The sequence below is a fragment of the Stegostoma tigrinum genome, chromosome 13 (assembly GCF_030684315.1).
Source record: "Stegostoma tigrinum isolate sSteTig4 chromosome 13, sSteTig4.hap1, whole genome shotgun sequence".
NCBI classification, from domain to species: domain Eukaryota; kingdom Metazoa; phylum Chordata; class Chondrichthyes; order Orectolobiformes; family Stegostomatidae; genus Stegostoma; species Stegostoma tigrinum.
In genome coordinates, this window is record NC_081366.1 from 55,149,079 (window position 1) to 55,159,602 (window position 10,524).

Here is a 10,524-nt window from a genome sequence, read left to right on the forward strand (position 1 = left end):
ACCTTCTGTATCAGAATATTACCTGGTATTGTGTGACTTCTGACTAGGCACAATGGTAATGTTAATGCAGATGGTTCTGTACCCATGAAGATGTGATCTCGGGTTCATGTCGTGTTACATGTAACTCCACCACACTGTTCTCTACCTTACTGTCCTGTTTTGTCACCATCACCTGCATAAATTGTTTTGTTCTCTCTACCTTAATTAGTTTGTACAGTTTTAGATTACTTATGACTTAGATTAGACTCTTGGCATGTGACTCTTATTTCAATCATCTTATTCCAGCCTTTTGGTTTGTCTTTATTTTTATTTTTTTAAAATTATCTCTGCTTAATTTAATCAGATTATAGGTCAGCCCTTCACTTGTTCTTCAGCTGTTGACACTTTACTCTCACTGTCTAACACTCCGGATCACCTGCAGGGACTTATTATACCACACTCCACTCATTCCATTTGTATGATAATTTGATCTCTCTGCTCTTGATCTCTCCACCCTGTAAATTCTGTGTCCATGTACTTCTCCCTTACTTCACATGTGACAAAGGGCTATGCTTGGAAACTCTAGTGATTTCAAACAAATCTGTTGGAATGTTACCTGCTGTGGTGTGACTTCTGACTAGGTACAATGGTGCTGTTAGTGCAGTTGGTTTCCTTTATTCAACGTGGATCTAAGAAAGGCTTTCTTAATTTGGTAAAGAGACATTTGCAGCCATTTTAGATTCATGCTTTTTTAAAAAAACATCTCCATGCAGGTTGCTGGATATAAAAATCACATGAAAGATATTAAAATTCAACAGTCTATGTTTATTGCTATGGCAACATATTTGGGAAATGTGGAACAGATCTGATTGAACATAAAGAATTCTTCACTGGGTATGCAGTCTAGGGACCGACTCACTAATACATTTGACAGCCTCACAACGTCTGCCTGAGTGATTTGCTTTGTTTTTCCAGAGACACTATGAAACATATCAAATCTCAGAAGAAACACAGCGTAACATAAAAAGACAGAGATAACAGATTATTTCTAATCTGATCAAAAGATAGTGTATAGACAAATCCACAACAGATCAACCAAAAAAAGTCATTAAAATGGATGTTTAGCGAGCTCCCTTTGAGTTCCACACCAGATTAATGTCCATCACCCTCACGAACACATTGAATGCGATGTTCGGAGGGATCCACGTAAATAGATTTTCGTAAACATCCATTGGGTAAGAAACCCTTGCCAGTTTTTCTGGATTCCACACATAGCATAGCAAATATTAGGAAGCTCGATCTCTGTCAGCAACCTGAACATGAATGTGCGACACGACCGTTACTGTCATGAAAATCCTGATTGAATTAACGTTTGGGTAGCGTACAGTTAGATGGTGGAAATATCATAGAGCATGAAGATAAGAGAATACTTTACTCTGTCCTCTTCTAGCTTCTAATGCACGCAGGAATTTGAGGGTTTCTTCCATGTGGTGAATATACTGACAGGTTTTCAAGTTCGAGAAGTTAGCTCAAGTGCTTTCCATTTAAGAATGTTGAAGAATGCCCGTGTTTTATAATTTAGGTGGCACTTTAAGTAACGCGGTAAATTCACCAATATAATTGAGACAATTCGTTTTGTCATGAGGAACTATTAGTCGGTAGTCATAGAATCATGGAATGATTCGATCTATTCGGCCTGTCCTGGCCGTGCCAGCTCTCTGCAAAAGCAACTGTATCTCCCCGGATGTTTAACTCAGTAGGCAAAACTAAGGTAGGTGCTGTAGACAACTGCCATTACAAATGTACACGTATGAATTTTGAATTAAAGTAATAAGAAAGCCCAGGCAGAAATGACACAATCTATCCAGCTCTGTTGGGACGTTTGGGTGGATTGAGAAGGAAATCAAATATACGAATTTTGAGTGGGAAATTCCGGGAATTGATTGCACATTCAGCAAGTTTCTTATTCAATCTCAGCAACTGGACTGTGGCATTAGACCAGACATTTACATGAGATTGGGAGACACTGGCGGGAGGTTATCTCGTTCTTGATAAAACTTGTGAGCAAGTTAAGAACAGCAGGAACTAATCACACATTAGGTAACCACTAATGGATTCCCAAGTCATGAATGTTAGGAAGTAATGGAAGTTGACAAAGCGATAAGCACAAGCCACACGCGGTTTAAACGCTCCTATTTTAAAGTATGCAGTGGTAGAAAGTCAAAGGCTGCAACACATTTCCTAAAAGTATTAAGGGATTACATTGCTGTAATAGAGTACAGATAAATAGATTAAGGATATTACGTTATATCGCTCAATAGCCATTGGAAGAATAACTTCGCATCGGCTCTACTTTAATATCAATTTCACTATTTCGTTTGTATCTCGAAGATCAACAATCGCATGCTGGGAAGTTTAGTCAGGTTGCCACTGACTGCGACGACAATAACAAAAACACAGGTATTGACAGTTTAGAAATCTTGGCATAAATTAGTTTAATTGCAGAGAGGGAGAGAGAATTGCAATGTCTTTATTGACAAATCCGCTGTTGTTCTCTTTTCCAGCCATCACTGGATTAGGTTGCAGATTGGTAATTAACTCTAGCAATCAACAATCTTTTGTACGTTCTTTAATTGACACAAAACAAAGGGAGGTCATCAGTTCCTCTGGGCCCAGGCTCAAACCAATCCGAGAATCTCCATCAAGCCGTTTTATGGAAGCCTAAATCTGAAACATCGGAAATGATCGGAAGAATGAGTAAACTGGGCAAGTTTACTTGAACCAACACGTATGACAAACTTTATCTTATTTTTAGAAAGTGATTTAAATTTATTTTGTCTATTTTTGCGAAGTGACGCGTAGTTAAGTGATTGGTACTGGAGACATAGTCGTTTCTGTCAATGCGGCACTGTTAAGAGTCACACTTCAGATGGACTGGCTCGATTGTTTTGCATCGGATCATTTCAAAGAATTTTAATTTAATTTTATAAATCAGTTTCCTTTTAAAGAGCAATACGGATGAGATGGTCACTAAAAACAGAAAAGGAAAGTTCTTGGAGAATCCTGATCTTTCCAAATCACAAATAACTCGACGTAAATGTATAACCGACATCCGCAACAATTTCTCATGGTTTTATAAACAGTGTTACAGCAGTCACTACTATGAGATCGAACGAGCTGGGTGATAGTTACAATAATATCTGATAAGATTCCCTTATCATGTGAAGTACTAACTTCCGTTTCAATTAAAATTCCTCAGTTAAAATTAATGGTGGTGTCATGATAGCTTCTGACAGAGTGCATCAGGCTTCCTGTAATAGCTGCGCCGGTGCCGACAGTTTTCAGACAGTTACTGGTGTCCATTATCTCAGGATTACATCTTGCAAATTTAAATCGAGCCTCGCAAATTCACTGAACGGGAATCAGCTTCGGCACACACATGCAACACTTTCAAAGGACATGCATGGAGCTTGGATTTTATGTCACTTACGCTCCAACATCCATTTAATATGCAGCCTTGTTTCAATTGCATCCTTTCTTAAATCTTATAATTTGTGTTTATATGTTAGTACACATCGACATCCCGTTTCTCGAATTAGTTTAAGTTGCTCGCAGAGTTTTTTTTCCTGTAACATTTTAAAAGAAATGATCAAAGCTCACTTTATTTCTTGCTCATGTAGAACATTTGCTTTCTTTTCACATGTGGCATTGGTGTGTTTTTAGCTTTTACGTTCCTGGACGCTCATGCTAACGACAGGAGCAGCCTCGAGCCGCTTCCCCGTTGTATCTGCCTTTTACAAAACATCACGTCTTTTGGTATGTCAATCCACTCACTGTTTAGAATTAGGATGGATTTATTAATTCGTTTGTGTTCGGCGAAAGCGTCATTCCCGTGAACTAAACGATTAAAATGTTTTAAGGAGAAAATGCAACAATAAAATCCTCTGGGAGTCCCTATTATGAATAAATATTGTGAGTGGGATTTCCACAGAAGAATTATTAGCGCGTTTTTCACGAAACTTGCGTGAGTGGGGTCAGAATGGTCATCAGTGAAAAAACTCTACAATAAGACTTAAAAATACACTGTTGTGTCAAAATTATACTACATGCTTTAAACAGCGCGAAATCCAACTGGGGCGAATAAACAATAACTTCCGTGACTGACATTATTCCAAACGAATGCACAATTTTTATTGCTGTTTCCAACATTCAACGTTAAACCGTATTGTGTTTATGGTGCTCACCTATTAGAACTAGGAGATGGGAGTCCAGTATTTGACCGAGTGATAAATGTAGGTTGGCACTTTCAAGACTACTGTATCAACAACTGGGCTGCTTTGGAGCAATAATTGCTGAGAAAGCAAACACAGATTGAAGTGTTATTGCGCTGCTTTTTGTCAAACTGATTGATGCTCTTCCCATTAAGTACAACGGAATCGGTCCATTTCCGGGTCATTTTTACTATGGCCGTTTCCTGAGAAAAGAGTATGCGGGGGAGGGGGGCAGGAGTGACACAAATCAGAAGTATTGCTGTGGGAACACTGTGAATTTGACCCGTTCGGCATTAAAAGCGTAATACATAGCAAGGTAAAATACTTCGGTCATTTAACTTCGCAAAAATAATCGGTGTCAAAATGAAAATCATACCCTAAGTGGGAAAAAAGGGAAACGAATTGGCTGCAACTGATGTGGTGCTCCGGCAAATTTTCACATTTGTCGCAATGAAAACATGATAGGCGCTGACCTAGAGGATACAGACTTCGAAACGAATGATCTACGGTTCATGCTTCCGATGAATTCATCAATACCAAACTATGGTACTAGTAATTAATACGTTTAATGAGAGTTAAATTTGGATTAAAACACACACACACATTCTAAATGAGTTGCATGTGATAATCTTTAACTCGTTGAAATGATGAACACATATATTTCTGTTTTGGGATATGGCTGTGCAGTGTCATGTACAGTTATGATTTACAAGGGAGAATGTTGTTTAGTATTGTATTTGTGTGCTGCAATACATAGCATAGCGGTTGTGTTACTATAACAGTAATCTGGTAGATAGGTGTTACTAGCCTTATTATAATCATCTGTGAATTGAATTCAATTGATTAAATAATTCACGATAAGAAATAACTGGACAGTAATCTGGTGAGACGATCATCTGGAGATATTTGGTCAGTCTAATAGTTCAGAAACGTTATAAAGACAACTGCATTAAATCTGGGGAGTTGAGATAGATGTGGAATTATAAAACTATTTCCAATAATGTAAACACAGCAGTAAAAAAAATTCACGCAGGGTCAAAGTACAACTCAATCCCCGCTTTACATTACAATGTTGGACGCCAATCCGTACAATCAAAAGAAAACGGTTGCGTCAAAATGTCGTCGAAAAGGGTGAAAATTGCCACAAACTGAATTTAAAAAAATACACACGCCGCACAAATTAATATTTGAGGACTTCCTTTTTACAAAAAAACGAGTTAACCAAAAATCGTATGTCTCAGATACAATCGTCTTGTGTAAACCCCTTTTATTATAGGCTCGTTTTTGCCAATGTTATTTTATGTTGCATATAGCTTCTGACACAAAGGGAAAACAGCTACCATCTTTGGCCCAGAAACAAAATGCGCTTGGGACAAAAGCAATTTAACTCTTAGTCCCAAGTTGATAGTTTATGACCCATGTGTTGTCTACGCTTTGTGTGGCTAAGAGAACTTACGATTACAAGAAAAATGAGATCAACGTTTTATATCGTCACTGTCTACAGTGTATTGTGTGTTTCCCTGTTAGGAAGAAACCTCACGTGAACTCAAAGGTAGAGTTCCCACGTGTGTTGGAGCGAATCAAACAACCGTCACTGGTAGATTGAGCAGATCCGCAGGATGGAAGATCGTCACATGTCTGGGACCTTCTGCATAGGGAAGTAGCAAGAGCCAGGTGATTAGAGAGGACGCAAGGATCTGCCTCAATGATGGTTGCAGGCATCGCGTGAGGCCCTAATCATTTATCATCACGCCAGTGTCACGAGCTAAAAGTAAAAGGGGGAAAGGTGACACTTCTTGGAATGTCATGGCTAGTAGCTACAGTGGCTTGGTAACGCGTACCCGTAGAATCACTTGGCAGCTTCAAGTGCCAGGCTGGTGGCATAAGCTGCTTTTCCGGATTGCCCACCACAGCCATGAGCAAAAAATACGCCAAATGAAGATACTACTACGCCACTCCATCTGCCTCAATGGATTGTTGCTGTGACCATAAGACACGGGAGCAGAACTAGGCCATTCAGTCCATCGAGACTGCTCCGCCATTCAATCATGGCTGATAAGTTCCTCAACCCCATTCTCCCAATTTCTCCGCGTAACCCTTGATCCCCTTGATAATCATGAATGTATCTATCTCAGTCTTAAATGTACTCAATGCACTGTGTGGCCATCATCTCTAGTAGGTGGTCGGATGATAACATTATAAATACGAAACTAAGACTAAGCAGTTGATGTGTGGATGTTGGTTAATTTCCCTTATCACAGTGACATATAGGTGCTTCATCCAAGCCATACTTAGAAAACCATCAGTGCAGGACGGCGAGAATGTGAGTCTTGGTGAAATATTGAGAAACAACTTCGTTATATATTCTGCACAATTTCACTGCCCTCTGTAATGTAGAAGAGCGTCGCTTCATGAACTGTACAAAAACAACGCTCTATGTACAATAATTCACCGTAGTTGCGACTTTTCAATTACATTTTTCGCATAGTAAAGAAACTCTAAAACTCAAGTTTAGAAGTGCAGATTTTCTTTTGCTGCTCAGTCAATTCCATGAACTTAATAATTTAACAAATAATTCTTACTGCAAGTCCCATCAGTGTGTGCCTTTTTATTTGTAGCCTTTAAAAGAACAGATAGTCTTTTGTTTTAAACTTCCTGTGCTGTGCGGTGTATTAGCTCCAGCCTCTGAAATCTGCCTTGGTATTTTATCTCATCTATTACACTGTCCCTAATAGCAACAAAGAACGACGCCACACGCATTAGGACCCAGACTGCCGGCTTTCCGCACTCTTCACTGAGTGCCAATCACTCGGCTAAAAATTGCGCTCTTCTACACTCTTTACAAAAGAGTTCGAAAACAGAACGAACTGATTACAACAGTAAAAACGTGAGGTCCTTGTTGCATACATTACCCAGGAGGTCAAATGTATGATGGGCGATTGTCTTCTTTACAACCACTCGTTGATTATTTTCTCAGTAACAGTTCGTTGATTTATATCTCTTTCGGGGTTTTCATGATTCATTTGGATTATCAAAAGGATATTCACTATTTAATGCACATGTAATATAAACCTGTGTAGAATAAAACTTGGAACATGAACATGCAAACACCGATTTTCGAACTATTTGACCATTGTTCATTTATGTTTTGTTTACCAGTGGGATTTGCTACATCTCTGAGGATCAAGAGGACAATAATGGCTGAAGAAATAGCGAGTGAAGTCCCCAGAGCTGAGCCACCAACTATTTCAGCTTCGAATTTTCTTGTAAACCTATGCAGAATACTCTTTGTTAGAACATTCGTGAGTTGGAACACTTTGCACATAATTGTTTCCAGTCATTAAAAACAAGTCTCATTTTATGGGACCAATGAATCCGTGACTATTAATTGTCCTAAAGTAATTACAGACAAATTAAAAAGATATATTATATATAATGTAATATATAATATAATATAATATATATATAATATATAATATATATATAATATCAGTTTATGTTTGTCTTAGTGAACTATACTTGGTTGACGGAAACCGGGAGATTATTCGCATTATCAGAAACTGCTCGCTCCAGATGCTTTCTTCCTGAGAACTTTTCACGGTAAACTGCAAAGGGCCGGTACAGTGAAAGGAATTGAAGCAAAATAATATTTATAGTTCAAAGGTTCTAAATTGATATCCGTTGCATCTCTGAAACTCTATTTTCAAGCACTTTATTTTAAATAAGTGATTTTACCAATTTATGGAACAGCCAAGTAAAAAAGGAAGGTAGGATATTTAAAATAATAATTCCGGATGTTGCAGCAATTAAACATGACTGGATTGTTAAAAGATGAAATATTATCGAATCGAAGTTGGATTGCGATGCAAGGCAATTATACTAATACAGCCCGAACGCCTTTACTAGTTTCCACCTGTAATGATTAAAAACACGTGCCGGACTGGCACTAAATAGTGAAGGGGTTAAAATCCTCGCATAGTGCTTTAAATCGATTAAGAATAACTATGCCCGAAAGTGTATAAGCTTGAGGTAAACTCATTTTCAGGGTCAGTTTTCCTATAAATAAAACTCGTCACAGAAAAAAAAATTCTTTCTGCGCCAATATTTAAAATTCCAGCATGGCGATGAACAACACGCGAGTGATTTTTAGGACAAATTTAATTCAATTTCGGAATTTATCTCAGAATTGCAGAGACGTTTGGTATGAGTCTGCACCCGACTGACGGATTACACTTATCCAAAGCATCAAGAAGCTGTAACCTTCAAAGCCCAAGGAAACGTTTTGAGTGTTCGGTTCTCTGGAGTTGTATTGCGGACGGTGGACGATACTTAAGCTTTTCTTAACTATTTGGAGCTTGAAATTCATAGGTCATTTACACAATTTGCTGCAATGGAAGAGAGATGACGAACGTTTAGTGATGATGCTAACAGACGCAAAATAAAATCCTTACCTTTCACGAGATACCTGGGGTCAATCAGCATACTAGCTTCATTGTTTATGCAGTTCCATTACATTTAACAGAATCCAACCTAGGTGTGTCCATATACCCGATCAGAATGTTGGATCAAACTCGTAGGAAGATTAGCATTGAAGAAAGATGAACATACTCCCAGCACATTCATGGATGTCTGAATACAGTTAGATTTGACTGATTAGTAGATTAATGTCGGGTTATCACATCGGTGCATGCGCGTGGGTTGGAAAAAAATTAAAATATATGACTTTTTCCCCCTATCATTGTGACTCTATGTTTATGAATCAGATATAACAATATAATACTCAAACTTTAGATAAAAATCACAGTATGACTTTTGTAATTCAGGTAAGTAAATCACTATGAAAGAGTCAGAAATGGAACAACGGAACACAATGCTTTGTAACTGATCTACTAACAATTGGCTCTATCCAGATCTGTGACAATCAGTGCATGTAATAATGATCATTTGTGCAAACTTTAGAAAAAAAGTGAACTGTCTGCTTCTTTCTTGTATGACTCATTATTTTGGCGGATATCTTGCTGGAAGTATGTGGGTATATAACTGTATGCCTGTGTGTATGCTGTCAAATACAAATCCGAGCGATTGCTCTTACAGTGGGCTTCTATTTATACTTGTTACAGATATATGCAGACTCATCTCTACGTGATTGCTTTCACCAAGTAATTTGCTTTGAGAAGGCTTTTATTTATGTCAGGGTTTCTGTCATCATGACTTTATGATTTTTGTCCTCTTTAACTTGATGATAATGTTGTGTTCATTATTGTTGTAGTCATTACGGAATCACAGGAGTAGAAATGAAACTGTGAGATGGAATTGCATAAAATGGTTTTTCTTTCACTTGCTGCAAATAGCTAAGGCTATTTCCTCAAAAATAGAGCTTATGTTGGTTCGTAAAGCTTGAAAATGATTTATTGGAATGATGCAACTGTGGAAATATAGAAATGCAACCATGCGTTGTGTGATTTTATGAACAAAGCTAATGTAAACATATTCTATAACAGGCACTCACTTTGGATGCAAACCTCTTCTGCTTATTCAAAATTGGTTACCAACCCATCTTCGAATGGAAATTGTTATGGTTACTTATTTACTCCTGTCAAATGCCTTTGTTTTTGAACAGTAATAATTCTCCCTGAAAGCTTCCCTGCTGAAAGGGGGGAAAGGCAGCTTCACTACTGTCAACAACTAAACAAAATTCCTGATTGCTAGTATCATGTTGGTAAATGACTTCTGCAACTTGCCCAAGGCTTTGAGATTTTTAAAGTGCAGCAACCAGATTTCGACACAATATTCAAGCTAACGGGTGATTTATAATGCCTAGTGTATACTTTTTAATGTTTAGTACAGAAAAAGTCCCATACCATAGTGGTTATTTATCCAAATTTGAAGTTTGTGTATATTTTGTCAGGTTTCAATATAAGATGAATATAGTTTTAGCTTACTGTTTGGACCTAAAGTCAGAATTTTGTATACGCATTTTAATTTGCACTGATTTTTGTATTTTCAACTCAAGAATTATTTTGCAGCACTAAAGAAAGAATAACTATGCATTCTGAAAACACTACTTTTGCAATGTCATGGTTTTCCAAAGACAACCAATTAAGTACTTTTGAATTGTAGTCCCTGTTGTAATATTGAAAATGTAATAAATATTTATTTGCAGCAAGGGCCACAAATAAGAAAGCAATACTGATAATCATGTCAGCATCCACTAGAAAATGCAGTGAGGTCCTCAGAGTAACAATTCATTGGATCATCAAAAATAATTGGAAAA

The 10,524-nt window shown here is 37.7% G+C and overlaps 1 long non-coding RNA gene across 1 annotated transcript; it reads left to right on the plus strand.

Annotated features, from left to right (window-relative positions):
* The first annotated feature begins 2,340 nt into the window (after positions 1–2,340).
* Positions 2,341–7,595, plus strand: LOC125458542 (uncharacterized). Its single transcript, XR_007248842.2, has 5 exons — positions 2,341–2,439; positions 2,544–2,767; positions 3,703–3,795; positions 5,778–5,924; positions 7,410–7,595. It is a non-coding gene; the product is annotated as an uncharacterized LOC125458542 (long non-coding RNA).
* The last annotated feature ends 2,929 nt before the right edge of the window (positions 7,596–10,524 follow it).